Source organism: Homarus americanus, unplaced genomic scaffold, assembly GCF_018991925.1.
Source record: "Homarus americanus isolate GMGI-L3 unplaced genomic scaffold, GMGI_Hamer_2.0 scaffold18559, whole genome shotgun sequence".
Classification (NCBI taxonomy): domain Eukaryota; kingdom Metazoa; phylum Arthropoda; class Malacostraca; order Decapoda; family Nephropidae; genus Homarus; species Homarus americanus.
In genome coordinates this window covers 87,875-98,007 of record NW_024715847.1, presented here as the reverse complement: position 1 = coordinate 98,007, position 10,133 = coordinate 87,875, and positions in this window count along the sequence as shown.

Here is a 10,133-nt window from a genome sequence, read left to right as displayed (position 1 = left end):
TGTACGAACCTCTGTCCTGTATGGCAGTGAAAAGTGACATTACCCACATGAATCTGACCGACGTGTATGTATGTATGTGTGCGTGTGTGCATGTATATTTGCATGTACGTGTATATGTGTATGTATATACGTATATGTATGTATATGTGTGTGTGTGTGTGTTTACATATATGTATATGTACTGTCAATGAATATGATGCAACTCTTTGTGTACGAACCTCTGTCCTGCATGGCAGTGAACAGTGACATTACCCATATGAATCTGACCTACATACATTTATAGTTGTTAATAAATATGATGTATTTCTTTGTGTGTGAACCTCTGTCCTGCGTGACAGTGAGAAGTGATACCACCCTCAGTGTCAAGACCTGACTGAATTACTCAGAATAGGCAAACTGTACTACAAGCTCTGCCAATAAATTTGTTAAACAATAAACACTCAGGAATGAGGTAGAATAGAAACTCACAATGCGCTTTCTGTATATATATTGCTGTACAGCGCAGTGCTTAGGAGTGACTAGGTGAGGAGAAACTTGCTCAGAGGTCCTGTAGGGCGAGGAGGTTTCTGAGGAAGCTGGGTGGTGAGGAGCTGTGAGAGATGTTGCTGGTCCGGTAGCCGAGTGTAGAATGGTCTCCCTGATAATGATGATGATGATGATAATGAAGTAAAGTGGCAAATGACTTTGCACTGGGCAAGGAGAGGAGAGAGAAGTAAAGCATAGAAACGGGAAGAAAAGTGGGAGGGGTAGATAGGTGGGCTGTTCTTTGAAACTAATGAGATCATGGGGGTCACCAAGGTGGAACGATTGAAGCTCCATGGTGACATCAAGATCACCTTCGCCGAGAAGGGTATGCCCGTACAGCTCGCGGAGATCCCAGACATCAACGGCATTCCATTTAAAATGATTGCCTACAAGTGGGACAACCTGAAGCTGGGAGTAATCTCCCACGCCGAAATTGCCCACGTGGACCAAGCAGAGCTGAGTGAGCTCCTCAAAGGGCAACTCCAAGTTGTGAAGAAGCTGTCCGACACCACTGCCCTCATCGGACACCATACAACCTTACCCAAGGAGGCTCAACTGGCGTGGGTAACTGTGCCAGTCAAGCCCTACTGCAGACCGAAACACTGTTACAAGTGCCAGCACTACGGACACACTGTCAACAAGTGTGAGGTGCAGGAGGACACCTGCTCCCTGTGTGGCAGCCCCGGCCACCGCTACACGGTCTGCCCCAACACAGTAAAAAAATGCGCTGCCTGTGGCGGCCCACATTCCTTCGCCGATCGGACCTGCCTGAAATGGAAGGAGGAATGCAGGATAGCCAAGGCTCGACTTGACAAGAAACTGAGTTGCAAAGAGGCCCTCCTTGCTGTACGCTCCCAAGACAAGAAAAAACCAGCAGAAAAGAAAAACCAAGAAAAGAAAACTCAAGAAAAGACACCCACCACACAGAATCAAGAACACCACGAGGCCCGTGGAGCTGAAGCCCACGTGGTCAACCTCACCGTCTCCGACTTCTTCCATACCTATGAGAACATAAGACACGAGGAAGACGAACAACAAGACCCAAACACGAATGAATGGACACTTCAAGAGAGCAAGAAGAGGAGGAGAGTTAGAAGAAAATCTACATCAAGCTAAGAAGAATACCAAGACAGAAGACCAAGACATTTCCTCCACACAAGAAAACAACACACAAACTCTAGCCGACCAAGCACTGAGAATCCATGGCCCAACCCAACACGCACCTGACGCTTGAACTGACGCTAACCTGACTCTGTCCTGCCGCCTCCTGGCCGTGTCCAGGCGAGTTGCCGCTGCCTCCAACTTATACTCCCTCACGCAAGCGGTGTTTAGCCACTGCACCTATTCTCTCCTCCTAAAATTCACTTCAATCCTCCCTTTATTCTTCCCCTGAACCTCCTTCCCCCCTGTCACTAGCATTTCATGTTCATGTTCATGGAGCTTCTAAACTTGAACTGAAGCAGTCACTCTCTAACCCTCTCTCATAAGAACATAAGAACATAAGAATGGAGGAAACTGCAGCGGGCCTATTGGCCCATACTGGGCAGTCCCGTTTACACCCAACCCCTATTGCTCATATAAGCATCCAATCTATGTTTGAAGCTATTCAGCGTATTCGAGTTAATGATGATATTTGGTAACTTGTTCCATTCATCCACTACTCTGTTTCCAAACCAGTGTTTACCTATTTCACGCCTAAATCTAAATTTGTCTAATTTAAAACCATTGTTACGAGTTCGCTCCTGGTTGGATAGTTTGAGTACCTTTGTAATGTCCCCTTTGTTTAGCCCTGCCTTCCACTTATACACCTCTATCAGGTCGCCCCTCGCTCTACGTCTCTCGAGGGAGTGCAAATTAAGATGCTTTAGCCTGTCTCTATATTCAAGGTTCCTAATGCCCGGGATTAGTCTTGTCATTCTCCTCTGAATTCTTTCCAAGGATTCTATATCCATTCTGTAATACGGTGACCAGAACTGAACTGCGTAGTCCAGGTGTGGTCTCACAAGAGCAAGATACAGTTTTAGGATGACCTCGCTAGTCTTGTAACTAACACTCCTTTGTATGAACCCAAGTACTTTATTAGCCTTGTTACGAGCAAAAACACATTGTTTACTTGGCTTAAGGTTCCTACTTATCATTACTCCTAAATCTCTCTTGCAGTCGGATTTCTCTATGGCATCGTTGTTCATCTGGTATCTGGTTTCCCTGTTTACATCTCCTATACTGAGTACTTTACATTTGTCGACGTTGAATTTCATCTGCCATTTTTCAGACCATTCGAAAAATTTGTTTAGATCTTCCTGTAGTTTTGCCGAGTCCTCGTCAGATTTAATAACACGTCCTATTTTAGTGTCATCAGCAAATTTACTTATGTTGCTGTCTATGCCGATATCTATGTCGTTTATGTATATAATAAATAATAATGGTCCAAGTACTGAGCCTTGGGGAACACCACTTGTGACGTTGCTCCAATGGGACTTAGTGCCGTTAATGCTCACTCGCTGTTTCCTGTCCTGTAACCACGCCCTAATCCATTTAAGGATGTCACCTTTGATGCCATGTGCTTCTACCTTTCTAATTAGTCTTTCGTGGGGACTCTGTCGAAGGCTTTGCTAAAGTCGAGATATACCACATCATAATTGTGCCCCTCGTCCACCGATTCGAAAACTGATGAAAAGAATGTTAATAGATTAGTTAGGCAAGAGCGTCCGCTTGTGAAGCCATGCTGGGAATCATTGATCAATCTGTGCTTCTCCAGGTGATTTCGAATAGAGTTTGAGATGATTGCTTCCAGTAATTTGCCTACTATTGATGTTAGACTGATTGGGCGGTAGTTAGAGGATAGTGATCTATCCCCCTTCTTGAAAATCGGTATTACATTCGCTATCCTCCAGGATTCTGGTACTACACCTGTTTTTAAGGACATGTTAAACAACTTTGCTAAGGGCATACTAAGCTCTTCCTTACATTCCTTTAATACTCTGGCAAATATCTCATCGGGACCAGGTGACTTATTAGGCTTTAGTTTGTCTATTTGCTTACTAACATCGTTACTAGTCACTACTATCTCACTTACTTTGTTTTCTTCACTATCTCTGAATAGAGTCGGTGCCTCGGGTATCATGTTTAAATTTTCGGTGGTGAAAACTGTTGAAAAATATTTATTCAAATTATTGCTCATTTCTCTGTCGTTATCAGTGAGCTCGCCGGTGTCTCTCTTTATTGGTCCAATCTTTTCTCGTGTTTTAGTTTGATACATTTGGTAGAATCCTTTGGGGTTTGTCTTCGCCTCCCTTGCTATCCTTACCTCATTATTCCTCTTTGCTTTCCTTATCTCGGTTTTAACCCTACTCGCCAATACCCTATAATAGTCCCGGAGGTGAATTTCGCCACGATTTATCCTTCTACCTATAGCCTTCCTTTGGCCAATGATGTTCCTTAAATAGTTATTAATCCATTTAGGGTCATTGTTGTCTGATCTGAGTTTTTTGTATGGTATGTTCTGCCTTTGTGCATTAAGTAACTCACTATTTAAATTGTCGTGGAACTCGGCAATCTCAGATCTCGTTATCAGGTCGGTGTCATCTGACAGGTTCACGGCCAAGCGCGACACCCCCTCTCTCAGCTGCCTCTTTAAACTGTCAAAGTTCGCCCTTCTGAAATCTGGTACTTTAGTGGAATTTTCCTTACGTCTGCCCTGAAAGTCTAACTGGAATCTAATTTCTTTGTGATCGCTGTTTGCAAATTCGTTCCCTACCTCGACCCTGCTAATGAGGTTTTCTCTGTTTGACAGAACTAAATCGAGTATATTATTACCCCATGTGGGTTCAGTTATATGTTGACTTAGAAAACAGTCCTGGATAGTCTCGAGAAAATCTTCTGATTCTGAGTTACCTGTAAGGTCAGTCCAATCTATTTGGCCAAGGTTAAAGTCGCCTACTATACAGACTTTGTTGTGTATGGAAGCCCTGCGCATTTCATCCCAGATAAGTCGCTCTTTGACTCTATCAAGATTGGGAGGTCTATATATTACTCCTGTGATTAATTTTTCTCTACCGTCGATTAATTCTATCCAAATTGTTTCTGTATTCCGCTCAGTTTTTATTTCCTTATTTATTTCACACTTCAGATTATCCCTAACATAGATTGCTACTCCGCCTCCTTTCCTGGTCTGCCTATCGGTATGGAACAGTTTGTAACCCGCAATTTGGTATTCGACTGGTAACTCACGTGTGTCTAGGTTGATCCATGTTTCAGTGAATGCAATTATATCGATTTTTTCGGTACATACCAAGGCCCTAATATCATCCATTTTGTTTCTCATACTTCTACTGTTTGCGTAGTATACATTTAAGTTAGTCGTGTTCTGAGTCCTCCCCTTACCGCGTTTAGTTTTAAACTCCCTGTCTAATTCAGTTTTGTCATCATTCCTAACACTATTTCCCTGTAATCTTTCACTTTGTTTACCCGCTCCCACTGCAGTCTCCTCCACCCCCGTGCTCATATGTTCTCCTAGCAGTTTAAAGACTTCGATATCTTTTGAACTGCCCCCTCTAGAGCCCCAGCCAGGGTTGCTACTCCATCCCTAGACAGGTGCACCCCATCCCTAGCATAAAGGTCCCTTCTGCCATAGAAGTTGTCCCAGTTGTCAATGAATGGGACTGATATTGACTTGCAATATCTGTCAAGACGGTCGTTGACACCAACCGCCCTTGACAACCATTCACTGCCAACTCTCCTTCTAGGCAGGACACCGCATATGATAGGGATCCCTCCCTTAGTCCTAATACGATCTATAGCTGCCTTGAACTTATCAAGAAGCTCCTCACTCCTACACCGACCAATGTCATTGCCTCCTGCACTGAGGCAGATAATGGGTTTGTTCCCATTACCAGACAAGATATTGTCCATCCTGTCAATTATATCCCCCACCCCAGCTCCTGGCAAACACACCCTCATCCTATTTTTGTTTTTACCACAAAAGGCCCTGTCCATGTACCTTACCTGTGAGTCACCAACAATTAAAGTTTTTATACCTTCCTTGTCATCCCTGTCCCTGACTGTACTAACGTCCAATTCGTCTATCAAGGGACTGAATGAGTTGGTACACTTAGCTGTTGTTGTCGTTGTTGACGTATCCTTGGTGTACTTCTTCACCACCAGCTTGGTCCTCCCATTACTCACAACTTTCCACTCGCTTGAGTTTTCGTCAGACACTGGCTTTACTCGTCCAGCCTCCCCTTTTAACTTCGCCAGCTCTTCTTTTAATTTCAGGTTCTCCAATGTGGCCCTCTCAATTTCTTCATTGGCCTTGGCCAATTTTTCCATGGACCACTCCAGTTTGGTCAACAAACTCTCATACCCAAGACCGCACATAGCACTGGCCATATCTGATAATTATCCCTCCGGAGCATTGGCAGTCTCAAGGCGGAGTAGATCCGTACAGTCTGCACCCTCTCCCCCTCCATCCAACAACGACAGCCATGAGGTGTAGGGAATCAGGGGCTGAAGCGACACCAGGAAGTCTGTTGACATGCAATTACTGCAGGGTGATGTCGGTTGTACACTGTGTGGGTCTGGGCAAGTCAGCGTTTAGGACAATACAAGTCGCAGTAAAGCATGAAGGCCGTTGCTGGTATTGCCCTGACTGCAAAATAAAAGTGAAAGAGGCGATTGCAAGCCATAGGGGAACGAGTTTCCTTGGGACAAAAATAGATGAAGCTGGATCCTTGCTGGTTGCCAAAATGGAACAAGTTGGGAAAGAGATCCTTGCTAAGACTAAGGAAGTAGCTGATAGAATGGAGGGGGTAGTGAAGAAGAGTTATGCTCCGGCCTTAACAGGGCCATGGGAGGTGGCGGAGAGTAATGCAGGATCCGAACAGGTTCTACAGCAGCTAGGGACTCTGAAGAAGTGTGTTGATGAGATGGCAACTAGGAGACCTACTGATAGGGGAGAAGGGGAACAACGGGAACATTTCAAGCACAGAAACTATGTAACGGTTTTTGGAGTCTCGGAGAGCCAGTTGGAGGCAGCAATTTTGGGGTGACTTGCAGGGCAGCTGTGGAACAGTTTGCCCAATACCACATGCATTGACTTTGTGACACACATCCAAGGAGAACTCTTTATCAAGTCGATAGAGCGTGAGCAAAGAGGGGCAGGGCAGGAGCTTACCCTTCAGGTCCCTCTCCAGAAAACACCTCGTAACTTCAAGGACTTCTTATCATATGATCGGAACAAGAACCAGTTATCTCGACTCATTCTGAAGGAATAGGAATCTCGTCATTATGCTGCAAGACTCGAGGGTCGTCAGATGCTCTTCACACTTGGCGAAGAATACTTTGAAATTACGAGTGATGGCATTGTAGTAACTTGCGTTATTTAATGGGAAAATGACAAGCACATGGTCGGTCTGGCTGGGCGTTTATTCTCTCTTCTTGGTTACCGTGCCTAACACATTTCGTGTTTATACAAGCCTAAACACTTTCTGACTTTGGTAAGAAGTAACATAATATATAATATATATTCAATAAAGGCAGCATATAAACATACATATATATAACAGGCGTGACTGTGTTCTCGTTTCTACAATGAGCTATCAAGCAATCAGGTAACTTTGTGAATACTTTAAAATTAATGTTTTGCAATTTTAGCTTCCTAAATATGAACATATATGGTTGGCAAAGTTATTCGTGAGAAGGAAATTTTTGGTAGAAATAAAGGAATATAACTTAAGCAAGGAGTTGCATATTTACATTATCTGCATTAGGAGTTGTCTGTTTGCAATTTCCTTTTCATTATCTTTTTGGTACAGGAAGCCGACACCCTCATGCTGCAGCACTGCACTGAGGCTGCATATCATAACACCGCTGTCATTGTTCTATCACCTACCACTGATGTGTTCATCCTTCTTCTTGCTCACTCACACAAGTTTGCTGCCCCTGTCTACATGGACACTGGTCTTGAAAACAAGAGGAGGTTGATTGACATCATTGCAGTACATCAAGACATCAAGGCTTTCGACAGTGTACCCCACGAAAGGCTGAAAATTAAACTGGAAGGGTACGGGATTCGGAAATGTCCTAGTATGGATCGGGGACATTCTCATGATCGCAAGCAGTGTGTGGTGATTAATGGCATGAAATCGTCATGTGTACCTGTCACAAGCAGGGTACCACAGGGCAGTGTATTGGGCCAGCTGATGTTTGTTTGCTTCATAAATGATATGCCTAACGTTGTACATTCCTCCATGCAAATGTTTGCGGATGGTGCCAAGTTATTTCGGGAAATTAAAAACCAAGCGGACTGCGAAGAGCTGCAGAAGGATCTCTAGGAGTTTCAAGAATGATCGAAGAAATGGCTGCTAAGATTCAATGTCACGAAGTGTAAGAGGTTGCACCTGGGACGTAACAACAGTAAGGAGACGTGTCATATGTCCAAACAGGACGAAGAAACTGCATTAATTGAGACAATGTGAAAAGGACCAAGGTGTGTACGTTGACAATGAGCTGAAGTTCTCGGGCCATTGCGAGAAGAAGGTAAACCAGACAACTAAATTATTAAGTCTTATAAAAAGGTCATTCAGATATCTAGATGGTCTGTCCCTCGTAACGATCTTCAAGAGTGAAGTGCTTCCCCCGTCTGTCCCCGAAATATGCTAGGAACTGTCAGTTGGTTGAAAATGTTCAGAGGATGACCACCAGACTGGTGCCTGCACTTCGGCACCTCAGCTACCCGGAGGGATTGGAGCACCTGAACTTGCCTAACTTATACTACAGACGAGCAGGGGGGGACCTAATTGAGGTGTATAAGCATCTCAAGGGGCATTACTCAGTCGAGTGCCCTTACCTGGAGCTGGCGGACACTCGCCCCACTAGAAGTCACAGCTCAAGGTTGAAGAAGCCGCAAGTCCAGAAAACTGTGAGGCCAAACTTTTTCGGAGTGAGACTTGTGAACTCTTGGAACAATCTGCCAGTGTGTGTTGTGACGGCACCAAGTTTGAGCGGTTTCAAGACCAGACTTGATAAGCACTGGAGCAGGTTCAAATATATTCAGGAGCCAGTACAGTGGTCCCTCTGTTAACAAACACAATTCGTTCCAGAAGGTCGTTCGTTAACCGAAACCATTGTTTCAATGGGATTTTGGGTAATTGGCTCCAGCTCACCGAAAATTACATACAAAGTAAAATAAATGCAGTAAAGTACACTTACTTTGAGGTGTGTATGTAGAAGGTTCCTGGTTGATGATGATGATGGGAATTTGAAGTGGGGGTGGAGAAGGGAGAAGAGAAGGAAGTGGGGGTGGAAGAGAAATCACCCCATGCTTCATGCCGTCATTTCACCCATAAAATTTTAAGTTCACTAGGTGTAATTCAAGATTATTTTCTTTAAATCAACACTGCACTGCATTAAATATTGTCAATATGTTATAAAAATTTCAGATTGACCAAATAATTGTACTGTAAAAACATAAAAATAGTTTATGTTCAAGAGAGGCTCAAGCAAATTGTTACCTCTACTGACCAGAGATACAAACTGATGCCTGTTTGGTGAGTTGAGTGGATGTTTGGCGCACTAAAAACTAGTTTCCTGTACAGGTTGACAACCCTTTATCCGAAATTCCGAAAACCGAAAAGCTCTAAAAACCGAAAGTTTTTTGTGGGGCAATAATATATATATATATATATATTTTTTTTTTAAACAGGGATTAGCCCACCAGGGCATAAATCACTGACTCACATCGGGGCCTGGTGGGCAAAAATGTAATAGTAATAATAATTATAATAATAATTATTCATAGTACAGTAAATAAAAATTGTAATTAAAATACTGTACACCAAAATAAAATAATAATGATAACAATAATAGTAATAATAAAATATAATAATAAAATTAATAATAATAATAATAATAATACTTGTACTGCAATACAAACAGTACTGTGAAATCGAACACGACTTGGACCTGACGCTTTTGGGCGCTTGACAAACGTCGGGCAGCGGGTGAGTGAGGCGCTATGTGTCTCGGTATTGCTACTACTGTAGTCACACATTTGCGTCTGCTGCTCTCATATTTTTATGTAATTTTGTTTAACTTCACTGAAAATGCCAAAAAGAGCTTCAGATACCCCTATGGGTTACAACGAGAAGAAAAGGAAGCGTCTCTCATTATCGATAGCACAGAAAGTGGAGTTATTACAGGAGCTTGATCGTGGTGTACCTGTGCGGCATCTTACTGAAGAACATGGTGTGGGAACTACCACCGTATATCACTTAAAGAAACAAAGACAAGTTATACACTGACAGTGATGACCCCTTAATAATGCAAAACAGAAAAACATTGCATAGGGCAAAAAATGAAGATCTTGACCGCGTGCTGATTGAGTGGATTCGACAACGAAGAACTGAACAATGATGGTGAGTGTGAATATTCAGAAGGTTGGCTGCAGAAATTTAAGAAGCGTCATGGTATAAAATATCTGAAAATCTGTGGTGATAAAGCTTCTGCTGATCATGAAGCAGCTGAACATTACATTGACGAATTTGCCAAAATTATATCTGATGAAAACCTTAGTCGTGAACAAATTTACAATGCTAATGAAACCTCTGTAC